Here is a 17,370-nt window from a genome sequence, read left to right on the forward strand (position 1 = left end):
GCAGTCTGGAACCCTAAGAATGAACTAGTCCAGGTAAGCTGGACAGTTAATACAAAGTTCTGAGCATCTGGCAGCTTCAGAGTAGGCCGGAGGTCAGATAAACTTCTGTGTTTAGTGTTTCCTACATCTAACTTCTACTGCTTATGTGAGGATTGTAAACACCATCTTATTTTTTTCTGAATCACCTGCTGAAACACTGAAAGACTTAGATGCCTAAACATACCTTTGAGGATCTATGCTGAAATTTGGCAAACAATCTGATAGTATGTCCTTTTTCCTTCTGTCATGCGTTTAAAGGCAGCTTACTTTGGAATGGGCAATGGTTAAAAGGTTTTAGTTCTCCAATGTGAATTACTAGTCCTACTATCATTAATTCTCATGCACTCCTGTCATTTCTGCACGTGAAGCTTTTGCTTTTCTGATGCAGCACTTTTACCTGAGGAGAGATCTTTCTGAGTGAAATTAGGTGAGACCTTCCAGAAATTGTGAAAGTATTCTTCAGGCAAGTGTCTGATTGAAATGTAAGCCATGAGAGGTGAGATGGAGAGGTTAAGCCAAAAGGAAATCATAAAGCAAACACACACTGTGTCTTCCACCACAGTAATGTGTTTCGGAAACAACAGCCAATTTCCAGCTTATGTAAATTGATCTGGTTCAATCAGTGATGGAAGAAGTTTGTTGGTAAGCATGGCTGAAGCCTTAAAACTTTGATGGAGAGAACTGAGGGAAACATGATAAACATGTTTCATCCTTAAAGGCGGTAGCAGGAATGATAGGCATAGAGATTAGTTTGTGAGCAGGAAAGTGGAAACCAAATTGCATACACCAATTCATTCAAGCAATTTTGTCATCACAATCCAAGTGTAGAGAATGCACCTGGAGTGCCATGGTCACTGGCTTTCAGAACTGCTTTCTTCAGAAATGCCTGAAGATTAGCACTCTAAATAAAGGTACTTCTGTGGGGTAACTGCTCCCTTAGTGAGAGGCTTCCATCTGTACAGCAACAACAACAAAAAAGGCTGTTATTAAACTTCCTATGCTTTCTGCCCTGTATAACATTCCTGCAGTCTCTTGTATCCCTGCCACACTTGTCTTGGTGTCATTATTTTTGTTCACATGCAAGAAAAACGTCATGCACTTTGCTTTTGGCTTACATTCCTTTCAGATATCTGAATCTGAGCCATCTTCTTCTTAGGTGTGCGAAACTGGCCTGGTTTCTGAGCTGGGAAATCAACAGGTCCTGTGGATCTCTTAACAGGACTAGACAATCCAGATTTTCAGGGAGACAGGGGATGGAGGTAGGAAAAAGACAAGACACACAAATTCCTGCCAGAAATGGATACAGAAGATAAAGCTGCCTTTAGGCCTGAAGAGACACTTTGTAGATATCCATGGAAAAAAAAAACAATTGTCTAAAAATACAAATTTTTACATTACCAACCAGTATATAATTTTGAAAGTACTAAACTGACATTACTGGAAGTCACAGCTTTTTATTTGCAAAAAAGGCATTGAACCTCAGACACCGAGTTAGGCTATTTGTAGATGTGGTTTGTCATTTGCAGTCATTCCACCCCAACGACCTCTGTTTGCACCAGAAAGTCAGTTTGAATTATGTGAGGAAAGGACAAAATGAGAAATTCTGAATACACAATGACTGAGAAAGGTGGCAGATTCACAGTGAAGTCCACAAAGAGCTAAAAAGAAAACTGAGCTTTCAATTTCGGTTTTGAGGTTTTTTAAGCTTCAGTTTTTAGGACATTTCGCCTAAGAAGCTGTAGAGCTGACAGAATAAGTTTTCTTCCTACATGTGTCTCGTATTTGCAGTGCACACCCTGGCCTCCTGCCAGACAAAGCATCTTTTCCTAAGAAGTTTGTTTTCATAGTCTGCCAGGTAGGCTTGCAAAACAGCACTCATAAAATTAGACAGACTGCTGCTCAAAACAGTTAAAAGCTCTGTGACAAGATGTTTTAATGGGGAAGAGAATGGATTACAGGTACCTTTTGGCTTGGAACAAAAGTTGGAATAAACTTTGCTTCCTTAGCACCATTTATCCCTGTAGACATCCATCAAGACTTGAGCATGCTAGGCTTATACCATGTCACGAGCTTAGGGAGTTTAAATCACCATTCTTTGGTGAGAGACTTCTGCTCACATACTCTGCTCTCTGTCATAGCACATTATGCCTCTTCAAGCTACTTGCTTTCTAGTCTTCACTTCATCAGGAGAGGCTGCCCTGTGAAGCATATTCGACAGTGATGGAATGCAACTAAAGAAAACTCTTAGGGCTGGGCTGACTTCTAAACTATTTGACTTCTAAAACTACTTCACAGTACCATCCGAGGCTAAAAAAGACAAAAAATAACAGGTAAAAAAAGCAATCAGGGGCAGTAACCAAAAAGGAAGAAAAGGAAGAGACCACAAAACATTCTGTCCATGTGGAGGCAGCACACATTGCTTGCAGGACTTCAGCTCCTCCCTGGTTATCTGTCCTCATGTTTTCTGTAATGTCTCCAGTGTTTACCTGTTGAGTCGCTTACTGCAACCTTTATTAAACAAGCTTTCTTTCTGTTTCCTTGCAACAGGAATCTGGTGTCATTGAGTACAGTGAGACACAGCTCAAGGAGAGCAAAGAGAGCAGACAACCCAGAGGGACCAGATATTCCCAGGGAGCCTGGCAGTGTGTCCTGCTGCTGCAGAGCACAAAGGTGAAGGCTGCTGCCACCCTTTCTCATCTTCTGCCTTCCTTTCTTCTGGGTGTGAGGGAGAACCCTGACACAGGCTTATGGAAAGCCTGAGATATTGTGCGTGAGCCTTGTGTCAGTTTAAGACATGGTATTTATCCCACATCCACTAATATTTTTAAATGAATAAATAATTCTCACTTTTTTCCTTTGGCTCCACTCTTTTGTACCTCTGTTGCGCCTGAACAGCTCTTACATGCTGTTCTGCACAAAAGGGATTAACTGTTGGAAGTTAATTGCAAGCATGTTCCTGCAAGGATTTGATCTGTGATATCTTGGCTGCATTGGTTGATTTTTAGCTGGAAGCATGCAGTGTGGTATGGGCTGTGTCTCTATTCCTAAGTGAGTCTGTGAAACTATTAAAATTGCCTTACTGGCAGGAATTATAATATTTTCAGTTTCAAAACTTATAAAAAATTAGCTATTTATTCCAATATTTTTGCCAGCAAACCACACTGCCAGATCCTTTCCAGAAAGCAAACAGCAAAAAGCATCTGTGCATTCACAGTGAACCCATTTAATAATCTGAACTAGTATTAGTTGAAGACATTTTACACTTGATATTAGGAGTTTTTTGTTTTATGTGGTAGTTTCCTGGCTTTTTGCTTTTGGCTGTATTTCTACAGAGATATGTGGGAGCCTAACAGAAGGATTAAACCATCATGCCCTCATTTTCCTCAGTTATGAAATGCTTTATTTGAATTCTAGTAAGCTGGGAAGTTTCAGTACCAGGTGAACACCTCCGTACAGTTAATTATTTTGCCAGTGTGAAATTTAAAGTGGAAAGTTGTCCCCCTGCCTAGGGAATGTGCTTTTACTTTCAGTTCCTATAGTGTAGTTAAATTTGAACTTGTGCTGATTTTATAAAGTCGTGGCATACGCTCTGAATACAAACCAGCCATTGCTGAGAGGGGTTGGTGTGTACTGTGACCCCATAAGCAAACACTAGAATTTTACTGCTGTGTTCATATATTGCTGAAGAGAGCATGAGCTTTCTGAAAAAAAAAGTGGAAAAAGTGCAGGTGGTTCAGTAGGACTGGTAATATCTTAAAACATTTCTCTTCAGTCATTGCTAAAAAAATATAGCTGGCCTATCATGACAGTGAATTTGATTAAAAGACACATCATTAGCTTATACTGAAATGATTTGGCTTCCACCTATTTCTGCCTTGAGTACATCATTGCTGATTTTTTTTTCCATTGCTCCCATCCTTTACATTGTCATGTAATTTTCAAGAGAGAGTGCACTCCATGAATTTATTCCCTCTCATCATAGCTGTGAAAACACATTTTCAGCATTTAGCCATCTCTGCCGTTGAGATGGTCTCCTCCTACAAGTACATTGACACCAAATCAGTCTGCTGTGATTTGCCAGGCTTCCAGCAGGGAGCCAAGGGGTGACAGGCTCTCCCAGCAAAAACCATTACCACCTCCCCACAAGGAACAGACTAGAAAAACATTATTTGCTTGGTGGACTAGAGAAGATGTTCTGGTGCCAGCCAGGCTGTGCCTCTACTGCAGGCACAAGTCCTTTAATTTTATTTTGCAAAGAGGTCCTGGCACATGGTGCAGGGCTTTGCAGGGTCACTCCTCAGGGCAATCTCTGTCTGGAACATCTTCATGCTTTCTTTTGTCCCTTCTGGTCCTCACTTATTAAGCAGGACCAGAACTCCCTCTTGCACTTGCCATCAGGTAATGTGGTCCCTCTCATCCCATTTTTGCAGCTGACACATTCTTATCACTTCCCATCTTTACAAGAAAATCAAGAGAGGATTGATGCAATGTTGGGTGAAAACAATGACTGTAAGTCATTGTATTGTGTTTATACAACCTTAGGTACTTGAGAGCAAATCTACCTGACAATCTAAGTAAAAAAAACCCACTACCATCCTACGCTTTTTTTTTTAATTCAGCCTACTTTTCACATCCCAGTGTCAATTGATTGTGACATTTATACTAGAGGAATAACCAAAAAAACTTTCTCTGTATATATTCCTCCATAAGCTAACATCCTGTATGGGCAGTTAAGTTGGAGACCAGACAGGCTGCCCTGGAACACTTATTAATGTAGAGCATTTACTGATATCACAATGCATTAAAATCTATTACACTTCCATTACACTCATCTACTTTACCCCTTCCTGCATATATGCCTGTTGGATCCATATTTAATTTAGGAGTGGATTAGCTAATGAGGTGGTAAAATCAGTTACTAGCCTGGCAGCAAGGCAATGAAAACCATCCAGCAAACACTTTCCAACTTGGGAGTTTTCTCTGAAGGGTAGCAAACTAAAAATAAACTAGAGCAGGCCCTCTTTGTTAGTCCATCTCCCCTTAGGAATGCTCTGACCACAGTTCCCATGTGCTGTGATTTTTTTTCTCTTTGTTCTATCTTATAGTAGTCTGGGGTGATTGAAAGGATAGCTATTGAACAAAAACCATTTGTGCAATAACTATTCCAGAACAGAGGCGAGGTTTATATCCACACAAACCAACTCCAAAAAAATCCCCTCTGGTCAAACAGTAAATATTCTGGGATCAAAGCGATACTCCAGAAATGCTCCCAGTAGAATTATTCTGGAATAATTCTAATGCAATATCTCTGTTTTCAGTTCCGTTCATGTAATTTTTACATGGGGGCAGAAATAGAGCTTGCAGCATTCATAGCCAAGCAAGTATGAGTGGCATCAAGCAGATCTGTGTCCTACTTGCTAGAAAAGAGCGTGCAATGGCAATTAAAAATGAAACTCAGAGGTCCCAGGAGTGAGAGGAATGGGGAATCCATTAGAGAGGAAAGAATACATATGTACGTAATGAGACTTCCCTTAGAAATGAAGCAGAGGGTCCTGAGTCATTGTTGAGTATATTTCATTTTGAGGCAGAGGGTTTATTTTACAGACCGAAACTGTATGGAAGGATTACTCTACTACAAACAGGCCAATGAGGTTTAAAGGCAGTGCCACCAGGGAGAGAACACAGCAGATGAGCTCTGAAGGCTGTGTGGTGCCTCAGGTATGTGAATGAATGTGGTTTGAAGAGGAGCTCTGTCTGCAGCACCAGTTCTGTCAGAGCTTGCTACACCACGTTCAGCGTGAGAGGGATAACAGGGATGTGGAAAGCTGCAGCATGGGACAGTTCTGTGGTGGCACCACTTCATGAGAGTCAAGAAAACTGAGCAGGCTTGCTGGAGCTGAGCATAGTTGGGTCAGCAAGTACTAGTATAAAGTTCATATTATAAAGCTGTGTGTCATTAGGAAGTGAATTTTGAAAATACATTAAAAGTAACAAAAGTAGGAAGTCTGAGTTTTGACAGTAAAGATATGAATTCCATGGACTGGGAGTAGGGAAGAAAGAGGGTGATGTGGGTCCTCTTACCTCAGTAATATTTCATTTGCTGCTTAGTGTTACTCTTAGACACTTCTTTTGCCAGGTTGATGTTGGTGCCTGGCTTTTAGAACAGTGACAACTGTTAGGTACAGCTGTATCTAAAATGCACACTCGAGATTAGTTGATACTCTATTTAAAAATGACAGCTGATGTTAATAGCTTGTAGATTTCCATCACGAAGTGAAAAGCAAACAAAACCTTTTCTACTAATAATGTTTACACAAGTCCTACTAGCAGTCTATTTTATCCTTTCCTACAGTCAAGATAAAATTAACCAAAGTAGACTGTCCAAAGAAGGGAAGAATGAAAGAGGATTTTCATCCAGAATCTTCCCTAACCCTTCTCCACCCCTATTCTCTACAAGAGGAAAAAGAAGATTAAATAGTGAAAGTTGGCAGATGCAGCATCGCAGATTACAAGGAAATGCAGCATGTCTGCTTGCTTTATCAGGAGACAGAACTGCCTTCTAGTCACAGCTCCTGCTAGCCCTTTCAAGGCCTTCTTAGCAGCAGCCTGGCTGAGCATGGCAGTTTGACAGGGCTAGGTTGATCCTCATTGTTTTGCTATTGCTTTTCATTCAGGATAACATCATTCTGCTGTTTGGCTGCTTTGAGTGGCAGTGTGCAAGGGATGCATTTTCAACTTGAGGACTTTTTCGTGGTAAAGTCGCAGCTTCATCAGCTTCACAGATGAGGATTTATATGAGCAGAAGTCACAAAATGAAGAGATTGAAATTACAATCACCAGACCAGTGTGAAGGTAGCCACAAATTCAAAACATGGAAAGAAATGGTGCAAAGGGGAAAATAAGTCAACTTAGCACAGTTTAGTCCCTTATATTTTTCATGACATGAGAGCTGTATTTTGTTTTATAGATTAATACAACTTACTGAGGGATGAGTATCTTCTGTTTCTGATATAATGCTGTTAGCTCTTCAGCTCTAACATAATACTGAATTTTTGTTTCATTTAAAAGTAAGGAGTATAGGAAAGAATGAATTTATGTGTGTGTGGTATTCCTTGGTAAACAATGGTTATATTCACTTTGTACTTTGCAAATATCATATGGATATCAGAAGCAGTTTTAATTATGGTATCTCATGGACTAGCCACAGAATCATGCAGTTCTTAATCTCCACTACTGCATGGATTAATTTACTGTGAGTCTCAGTTTTATAATAACTAGAATGCTGCCAGTACCTGAGCTAGGGGGCTTAGAGGTCATCTGAGATATGCTATAGCCCATACCAGCATAGGCAAGCACTAAATGCTAGATGAGTGAATACAATGCAGCATTAGCCAACAAAAGCAGTAATAAAGTGGTTTGGCAATAGGAATAGAAAGCACAATGTGAGTTTTGGATACTACGAAGATTTGAAAGATGCCGGAGAAACAGCAGATACAGCTATTGGCAACAATCTAAATACAAGACTGTAAGAGTGAGAAAAGAGAAGACAGCACAGAAGCTTCTGTTGTTATTAATAATCATAGAGACAGCTGAGAAGACAGGAAATTTGGGATCTGGCTTTTTGGATTTGAGTGTATGGAAGAACTTGGAGCTGTGACAGTCTGGGAGGGCACCTCACACCCAGTCTTCCTTACACTTTGCCCTTCCACAATCATTTTTAAAACTCTAATGGATGGATGTACTTGCTGGTAAGCCAATGACATTTAAAGGCAGTCTGAAAACATTCAATTTACCCTCAGCCCTGCCTCAGAATGGCTGCTATGCCCAACCCATCACCAAGCAACTCAGGGGGTACACAGGTCTTTTTAATGTATGACATTTTAGCATAGTCCAAAGATGCTGTCATGACACATGCCAGCAGTGATTCACTGCCTCCCAGCTACCACATGATTGCCCCCACTTTCATTCTCCCTAATTATTATTACTTTTTTTTAAAATCATTGTGTTCTCATCTTTTCCCATATAAAACCGTCAAGTTGTCAAAAAGAGAGGAGCTGGAAAAAATTCCCCTCCTTTTCACCTTGTCTGGCTTTTTTCAAACTGAGCTATGTAAAGCTCTAGTGCAGCCTGACAAGTCCTAACTGCTGAGATTTCACAGATGTGGGGGAATGGTGGTGGGAGGGGACAGGGGAATTGTTCCTGTAAGGGCTTTGCTGCAAGCTATTGCATTCTGCAGGGGCTCTCACAGACATCTTACAATTGAAGGAGGGCAAGCAGAGGGAGTCACATTCAACAGGAAAGCAATGGGTGTAGGAGTAAAAAAATATTATTACAAATCTTCTGCTTCAGCGTAAGAAAAGCTGCTGATTTAAATAGCCAGGAAAAGTGGAAACTTATTTCTGTAATGAGACTTACCCTTGGAAAGGAAGCAGAGGGTCTCAAGTCATTGTTTGGTATACTTTATTTTGAGGCAGAGGACTTTTTTTACAGACTGAAACTGGATTGAAGGATTACTGTGCTACAAGTAGGCCATCTGTCCATAACTGTATTAGACATGATAATGTCCTTTTCTTCACAGCTATTAATATCATGGATCGAGTTGGTCTGCTCCTTTGCATTGTCTGCCTGTATCTGCCTGGTGAACAGGTGGTGGAAGTGACTGCTATGTTCCTAAGACAAAAATACTGTTTTGAGTCTAAAACCTCACATTCTAAAGTTAGTGAAGTGAAGGGAGCTTATTTCTTTTGCTGTGCAATATGCAAACTCCTGGTGGCTGTAAATTTTGGTAAGTCAGTGTTCATTGGCAGATCTGGACCTCTTTTACACTAGTAGTGTAATTCTGACATTCACCACATGACAACAGCACTATACCAGGACAGTGCTGTCTTGTTACTTTATGCTTTCATAACATTTAGACAATTCTTAGTGATGAATTTGAAGAGACTTTCCTAATTTGTTAATTTCTTATGCAATTCTCTATTTTCCTGCCCGGTGCAATTACAACTGCTGGCATATTTAGGAAGAAAGATGATATTTTACAGGTTACGTGAGCAGGGTGGGGAGCAGAGACATAGTGAAAAGTGAGATCTGCAGAAAGCAATCTGCTTTTGTAATAGCAAAGTTTCATCTTATTTGTCTCTTTGGTTATTACACCTTTTGTTTTTTTGCAGAAGGAAGCAACTTACAAATAGCATTTAATCATCAGAATACACAGGGATGCAAATACTCTGTGATTGTATTGTGACTTTCTTCTGCCACCATCTGGAGCAGTAATTGAGTTTACAGCTGGAAAAAACTCTGTCTTTTTTCTCAGTTGTTACATTTCCAGATGGCAGATAGGAGCCCAATTTCTCTTCAGTAGTCATCAAACCCTACTTCTTGAAGCTGTTGTAGAAGCTACTCTTTCTCCTAAGTTATACCAGATTCACTGTCTTTTAGGAGGCAAGAATTTGTTCAAGAACCATCTTCATCTAGACATCTTTTGCAGTTTTCTGGCAAACAGGTATCCAACCTTTGCATTACTGGATGAACAGCCATCAGGGGCATTGGTTATGACTCTTGATCCACTACAGTTCTTCTCTGCTAGATTAGGCTTCTCAGACAGACACCACCTTTCTTTTCATTCAATATCCTTGCCCTCATGTCCTGAGCTCTTGTTTTAATTTTCCAGAGTTCATTGCTTCTGGAGCTGCTGGTGGCAGGGCAGGACTTGTGGAAGAAACACTTCCTCCATTAGCTTCCCAGAGCACAGGACATTTCTCCTGGCAGCCACCCAGCTCCTGCAAACTGAAGCTGGAAGGTTCAGAAATGTCACAGTTTTAGGTTCTTCAGAAAGCCTTTCCTTTCTTTCAATTTGAACCATTCACCTTTGAATAACAGAGCTCTGAGCTGGAAAAACAACTTGTCATATAGTGATCTGCAGCAGCATCACCCTTGGTCTCTTTTGCAGACTGTGAGGAGCAGTGGGAGTCTTTGAGTACACTGTACCTCACCCAAAAGGAGGCACTGAAAAGGTTCAAAGGGCTGCTACTCTAGAAGTGCCTATGTTTACTGCCTGCAGAGTGAGCTTGACATGCCCAGCTCATCTCCAGATGTCCACATTGTAGACAGTTGCAATCAGGTGAGAGAAAATCAGTCTTTCTACTAGTCTAGACACTGGTTTGTCTTTCAAGGGGTTGAATATATTATGTCCATAGTATACTCTTCAGTGCTAGCCCTACATTTCATGCATCCTTGATAATCTTTATTCAAGGTCATAATCATAACCTTCTGTGTTAAACTCATAGGTCTGGAGCAATGTAAGCCTATGTTCAGGGAAGATTACCCTAACTGCTTCTTCATGCTGAGCTGCAGAAAAGTGGATCCCTGATCCTGGTGCTTACCTGGAGGAGCACTGAGCCAAGGCGGAGGGAACTGAGCATGGCTGACCAGGGCTGCTGCTTTTCAGGGAAGGAGCCGTGTCTTGGTGAATGTCTAAAAGAAGCTAGCTGGAAGCAACTGCAGGGGTAGGGAGACCAGCTGGTCTTTTGGGGAGTCATTTGGGGCCAGACATGCAGGACCGTGAGGGTGGGAGCACCAAGGAAGAGCACAGATTAAATACCTCTAGGCAGTTTTTGTCTTCTTGCCCCCTGCTGCCTGGCCATTGTCTTTAATTGATACACCGTCATGACTTTAGTTCTTAATCTGTGAGACACCTCACAGTGCAGGTTGCCTCAATCCAGAGGAAGTGCAGTTACACAATTACAGTGGGTGCAGTGTCATTATAAAAAATTTGAAAGAACATTCCTTGGGCATAATAGCATCATTTTGCCAATATTCGGTAACTCAATAAACAAGCAGTAGAGCACTGATTCATAGCTGGTGGAAAAAAGAAGCGCAATTCTCGCTAACAACATTTCTCATTTCTGATTTGACAATAGCTGATGGCAGCTTTTATAGACCCACCTTTGCTGAGCACACACCTGCAAGGAAATGAACCTGTGATTTAATGTACTGTGTAGACATAGCTCAGGAATAATTTGTATAAATTGATGATAAAAACCAAATCAAATGAAAAAGGCCTGATACAACAACAGCTAGTAAGTGAAGGGCCTAGAGAGGGTAGGCGACTTCCCCATGCATTTCAGTTAGAGTCCACAAGGTGCCCTGCTCTTCTAGCTGAACCTAACTTCAAACCAAATGTAAACCAACCCTTTACAACAGCTGCTTTTGGTATTGAGTCCTCCCTTGTGTATGTAATTCCCAGCTGAGTAAATGTTCTTCACTGAGAGGAAGAATTGAGTACATTAGCACCAGGTTGAGGGAGAAGATGAAGAAAAGTGAAGGAAGATACCATAGGTGGGAAAAGCGAGTGGCAATGTGTTCCTGGTGCCAGAAGTTGAGCTTCTCAGGTTCTCCTTTACTCAGTAATTCAGGGCAGAACATCATCTTGAGGAGAACTAATTCTTGCTAGGGTTGCTCTTGGTGGTAAAATGTTTTTGCAGTTCTCTTTCTGATGGAGGATGTGTAGGCTTTAGGATAGTCAATGCTTTTTACTGAGTTCAAATTTTAATGTAAAAGGCTAAGTTACTGTCATGCCTCAGTTTGCATTAAGTTTCAAATAAAAAGCAGTCTTGATCACTTCATGCTTCTTGTCTCTCCAAAATGTGTCTCAGGTTGGTTTCCACTAATAAACCAAAAACAGTTGTAACAGAAAAAAGTGCCTTTCCCTGCAAATCTTTGTCAGGCAATTTATAACACTGGTATGTGTGAGCCTAAATCAGCTTTATTGAGAGCAGAGATTGAACTGTTTTCCTGCATGTGTAAGATCATTTGAATAGAGAAACAATTTCAAAAAACCTAGCTGTAGCTGTTCAGCTTTTGTGGATTAACTGTTTATTACTGCAAGGAGGGGTGACTATGCCACTGCTTTAGGCATGCAAATTCAGCATGGATGTTGGTGGCCCCATGCAAACAGTAAAATGTGGCAAGAGGTGCAGTGTCGTGTCACCAGAGGAACAGACAGTCCTTCCCCAGCAGACATAGGGGCTAACATGCAGTGTGAAGCAAACTGATTTTCAAGTTATAAGAATTGTTAAAGGGTGCATGGGAGACTCTTTGTGGTAAAACCGTGTATCTTCAGACCAAGTTACTCTGGTGCAGAATAGGCATACTATGTCCATAATGAAGTGAGGATCATCATGCTCCCTGGAAAAAACTGATCACTTCACCTAGTTCTCATTCAGGTTTGAGGAATCTGTTTCATAAGGATTTTGGCTTTTTTTTTTTCCTCTTTCAGGGGAAAAAAAATGCATGAGTTTCTTTTTGGTGAAATGTAAATTCTCAATTCTATCAAAAGTGTGTCTCAGAAGGGCAGTTGCCATTTCCAATCTGGAACAAAGATATGGTTGTGATATTGAACACTGAAGCTTTCTTGTCGTGAGGAAAGATGATACGTGAAAGGTAGGGTCAAGCAAAATGGAGATCTCTTCTAACTTAACAAAATTCAATGCCTTGTGCTAAGTGAAAATAGCCTGCTTGATACCTTTTGTAGAGAAGAAAAAGAGTGAATCAGGAAAGTTAATCTAAGAAAATACTAGTCAGTGCACATCACAAGAGGTGGTTTGCTTTCTTTTCTTCTCTGTGGAGATTGGGCTTGGCTCCTACACTTTTTCCCATATGAATATCACTAGCTCTCACTCACCCTGGAAATATTCTCCTGGTAAAATAGTAGAGACTGACTGCAAAGTTAGTTTTCAGTTTTTACTTCTGAGGTACCTCAAAGGTGTGTTGTACACTGGGGAGGAAAAATTCACAGTGAAGAACTCAGCTAGAAAGTAAAAACTAAGGACAAAATAAAAATGGCAAATACTGTCCACCATGCCAGTTGTCCTCCACATTTTATTAGCCAGTTTATGTATTCTGCTCTCATTAATTCTTTTTGAGCATGTTCTTTTTCTCTCTTCATTTTGCACTCATCCTGAACACACTGTGCTGCAAAAAGCAAGAACTATTCAGCAGATGTTTCTGCTTTGCGGACTCTGGCATTCCATACTTGGTTGTTTCTTGACAACTAGAAATACTGACTGGGATGTTTCATTTTTCTCACACGAGCTTTGGGAGCACCACAGAATAACATCTAATCAGTACTAATTCCTGTAGCTTGTATTAACATTAATTACTCAACTTTAGGGACAGAACGTACCCTTAACAAATTTGCAGATGGTGCTAAACTGGGGGAATGCTTAACATACCGAACAGAGCATGTTCAGCAGAGTTACATTCCAAAGAAACTGGAATATTGGGCCAACAGGAACTTCATGAATTGCAGGAAGGGGAGTGCAAAGCTCTGCACCTGGGGAAGAATAACAGCAGGCATCAGTGCGGGCTGGGAACAGACTGGTTGCAAAGGGCCTTAGAGTTACAGTGAATGCCAAGCTCTGAGTTAGCGCATTCTCATTGCAAATTACACAAGCTGCATATGGATTGTGTTGGGGACAATGGGGTCAGCAGTCCAAGGCGGGGGCCATAATTTGACATAGGTCAAATTATTTGACATAGGTCAAAGCTCTAGTTCAGATATTTTCAATTTCACAGACTCTGCAGCCCAAGAGAGAAGGGGATAGAATAGAGAAGGTTGAGTAGAGGACTAATAGGATGATGAGGGGCCTAGAGCACAGACATACAGGGAAAGATTGGGGAACTGGGCTAGCTTAGCCTGGTGAAGAGACTATTGGTCAAACTAACAGCATCATACAGCTACGTCGTTGGGTGCTACAGGGATGCCTGATACAAGCTTTTCCCTACAATGTCAGTCACATGTTGCAGCTTTGGGGGGTCAGGTTAGGAAAAACTTCTTCACTGGGAGAGTGATGCAGCACTAGAACAGGTTACCCAATCAGGGACTCTCTATACTTGGAAGTTAAAGTCAACTAGGAAGTTAAAGTCACTAGGTAAAGCAACAGCTGACCTGATCTAGTCTTGGCAACAGCCATGTTTTTTGTGGGGGGTAGGACCAGAGGCATCCAGAGATCCCTTCCAACCAGCACTCCAGTGATTGTATGAGTTTGAGGGATGCAGTAAGCCAATCTAAAAGAATCCTAATGCAACCAAAATTTAACGGCCTATGGTTATGAATTGTTACTGAGAAGTGAACTGTATCTTCATGTACAATGAGGAAACTGGTCTCCCAGATCGTGCTTCATGTGTTATAAATCTGCAATAGAGTACATAACTCCCAGATGAGTTCAACATAGGGCAACTTTTCTTACTGGCTTGTGCCTCAGTTCTGGAAGACTGGTAGTACATGACAATGATTAAATATCAACATTGTTTTAAGCCTTTACATCTGTCTGTTGTTTGGTTGAAGTCCAAAAGTATGTGCATAATTCTTCGATGAATCAAAGCATTTGCAAATCCTTAACTGGCTTCTGTTGGTTCTTCTGTTACTGAGGTACCTCAGCTGTTGCTAACTCTGTAGAATTAAGTCGGACTAACTGGATGTACATTTCACATTGTGCACATCTGTGTCTCATATTCAGGTTACCGGTTCACAAAATAGCATATCTCTCTTCCAAGTGAAACTTCTATAAAAACACAAGCTGCTTCTATGTCCTCATCAGTGCAGCTCTTCCCAGAAGGAAAACCCCTCAACATCTGCAGAAGAAATTATTTCAGCAAGAGTGTTTTCTGTCACTTGGCAAGTCTACCCAAAACAGCTGAAAGTCACTTTTAAAAGTAAAGTAGAATTTGCAAGAAATCCTTAAAACCTTGACATTGTTTAGTGCATCATCAGATTCTTGCCTTGTTGCACTAAATTCAAGAATGTTATCACACTGGTTGACTCATTATTCATAGAACCGATTAATTTGCTGTCACGCAGCCACTATCTCATGTCAGTATGAGTGAAAACTGTAGAGCTTGAATTCAAAGTGTGTTTCAGGCCCATGAAAACCTTTGCTAAAGCTCTTTTTTGAGTAACCCTGACAAAGCTCTGGGGAAGGTCATTATATATTGACTCATTCTCATTTGACTGCAGCATTTGGATGATAGGCATACTTATAAGAGTGTATGGTTGTGTGAGTTTAAAACTTGAAAAATCTGAATGCCCACTGAGAAGTTAAATTTAATTTTTCAGAATTGTTTTGTTGGTTTTACTTCTTTTTTTCACATTTTTAATGTAGTTTTCCGCAACTCTTACTCCATGGAGACAGTGTTATATCTAGTGTAGGACATTCAAGCCCCATTAAGTGACCAGTGCTTTCTGACAGGCTTGAAAAGGTTGAAAGATGCAACCTTCCATCTGTAGCTAGGAACAGGTAAGCTAGTGGATTTCCTGTTTGGTAAAAGCTTCCTAGCAGTAGAGAGGTAGAACTATAATAAACATTATATGCATGTAACATGAAAGGAAGTTATGGGGTCCTGCTGACAGCTCTTGTCTTTTGTCTCCTTTCAAACCCGGTACTTTAAGGTTATAAAGCCTCCTGATTTGAATTCTCACTTCAGAAATATGTAAAGATGTATATTTTATTAACCCCAAAACATCCTTCAAATCCATCAGCCAGCATCTTGTTGTCCAGTAATCTGTCTTTGGTTTCAGACATTGATATTTGCTTAGTGTAATTGAGTTTGCGTTACTGTAATACAAATTACTTTGTCCAGGAAAGGAAGAATAACAAAGTTCAAGTACTGAGACTTTTTGTTTGATCTTCACTCATGCTTTAATTTCCATATCAATTATGTATTATAGGAAGCCAGAGAGAGAATTAGTGTCAAGAAAAAAACAGTAAGAAAAAAATTGCTCGAACATGAAAGATTCTCCAGAGTCAGCTTATTCAGCCATTATACTAAATGCATTTGTACAGGGTTCTTTTTGTCTCATCATTTTATCCTGAAGCTGTGATTTAGTCAAACGAACGAATGGAAAAGTACCATATGCTATAATGGAAGTGTGTACAAAACACTAATTTGTGCCTTTTCTGAAGCTGTTACATTGTCTTGTTTTCAGCCTATTGGACAATGTATAGGGCTTGGAGACTGTTTTGTACCTCTGCCATCTGCCCTCTGTGCAGTAACACTCATTCCCGCCTCCTCTACTGCTATGACACAAGTGGCCCATCTGTGACAGAAGTAGTATGAAAAGAAATAACATCTGCAACAGTTGTGTGTCTTGGTAACTACCCCTCAAAAGGACTTATGGCTAGACCTTTCAGAGAGGTTTGGATTAACATTTAAAATAGATGCAGTAACCTTCTCCTTTAAGAGAGACATAATATGTGTTTTGGAAAGGAATAATTCATGAAAAAGCAAGTAAGTATTTAAAAATAGACGTTTGGGCCTATGCTTCCATTGAGTATTGCTGTTAATCTCTGTTGGAGCTGCTAGTTCTTTTAAAAGAGTATAATTGAATTAATATAAAGCCATATGAGTATATAATTAAGAGACTGCTATGTGAAATAGAGCTTTTTGTAAGCAATCACTTATTTTTAACGTGAATATTTGGTGCTAGAGATACCATTTGGTCCATGGCTAAGTATAGAAACCCATGAGCGAGTACCCACTGTTTGGAAAGGGGTTAACAACTGTGGAAGTGTAGCACTTCTGGACATTGACAGAGGTCAGAGGATCCATTCATGAAAGTCCTCAGCTTTAGTTCAGCGACTCTGTTAATTGACCTCTCATATTTGATGTCTTACTAGGCTGTTCTGGCTTGTAGAGGAATAAGCGCAAGTACTTATAAGGTTTCTTTGGTCTGGGTAAGTTACAGTGTTCTCTGGCATCTCTTGTAAATCTCCTGGGTGTAGACTCCCTTCAGAGAAGCAAGCTCCTGGAATGCAATTATGTTCTACACAGATGTGGACACACAAGGTTCGCCAGTTTGCTGTTTCCCAGAGCACAGTACCTGTCAGCTGTCTGTTTCAAAGTTCATTTTCCCAGAAACACTGAGTATTAGAAGATCCTTATGTACTGACAAATTTTTCACCTCCAACTGTGTGAGAGACTCATGGACCTAGATAAAACAAAGAAACATCTGAGTTTCTACCCTTGGACTGTGTTCTTTGGACTTAGGCCAGGTGTTTCAGGATCTCTGTAATTCCTCCTATGCATGTCTTCCATACAGTCAATTTTTCTCTTCCCTGAATATTCTCCAGTGTATAAAATCAAATTCCTTGTCAGCTGAAACTGGTGAATTGACTTGTGTGAGATTTTGTTCACATAACCCTAGCATTTTATAAGTGGCCTCTGAGAGGACTCCTTATCTGCTAGATACCAAAGTAAGTAAGTCTTCCGTCTGGAGCAGTTATGGTAGTCATATTCCTACAGTTTTCCAGAAGCCTAAGCCTCCTTGTTATT

Source organism: Melopsittacus undulatus, chromosome 5 (assembly GCF_012275295.1).
Source record: "Melopsittacus undulatus isolate bMelUnd1 chromosome 5, bMelUnd1.mat.Z, whole genome shotgun sequence".
In the NCBI taxonomy this organism is placed as follows: Eukaryota; Metazoa; Chordata; class Aves; order Psittaciformes; family Psittaculidae; genus Melopsittacus; species Melopsittacus undulatus.